The following is a 688-nucleotide window of genomic DNA, read 5'->3' as shown; positions in this document are numbered from 1 at the left end:
CTGACCGTTGGACCTCTGCTGGATTAACCGTCCATTCAAATTATGCTATCAATCCTGGCCGTCCATTTCATACCCGTTGAAGCGCTCAACGGTCGACTAGGAGACCGTCCCACGTGCATGGGGCCCAGCCTCTGCAGACAGCAGCGCGACTGGAGCTGGAGAGCGCGTTACGCGCGTCTTCGTTTCGTGCGGAAGCGGGAGAGCGCGTTTCGTGCCGACCTTGTGCCGAGCGCGTCTCTTCTTCTTCTTCTCTGGCCCAGCCCAAACGCAAGTGGACCCGAGTCTTGGTCCTGGAATTGTCTTAGATTTGAGACTGAGAATAGAACCGGGTCCTATATTTCTAAAACCAAACCCCAGGTTTTTGGTCCGTTGGAGATGAAATGTATGGATATAGGACTGGAACTGGGTTTTAAAACCGTTGTTAGAGTTGCCCTAAGAAGATGAATTGATTAAGAGAAAGAAAGATAGATTCATATCCCCACACTGACACTGAAAAATTTCCAGTTCGTGAGCCTCCTCCATTTTAAATCTTGTTAAACGGAGCCATACCCGCTTTAACGTCAGTTTAGCAGGGTAAAAAAGTCAATATATGTGTTAGATGACGTGGTAATTGTAATAGCTGTTAGATTATTCTAAGCATGTAGATTTGGTGAAATTCACGGTGCAGTACTGCAGAGGAGCTCAATCC

The sequence above is a fragment of the Fragaria vesca genome, linkage group LG2 (assembly GCF_000184155.1).
Source record: "Fragaria vesca subsp. vesca linkage group LG2, FraVesHawaii_1.0, whole genome shotgun sequence".
Classification (NCBI taxonomy): Eukaryota; Viridiplantae; Streptophyta; class Magnoliopsida; order Rosales; family Rosaceae; genus Fragaria; species Fragaria vesca.
The sequence above is the reverse complement of the archived record's forward strand: the minus strand, read 5'-3'. Positions refer to the sequence as shown.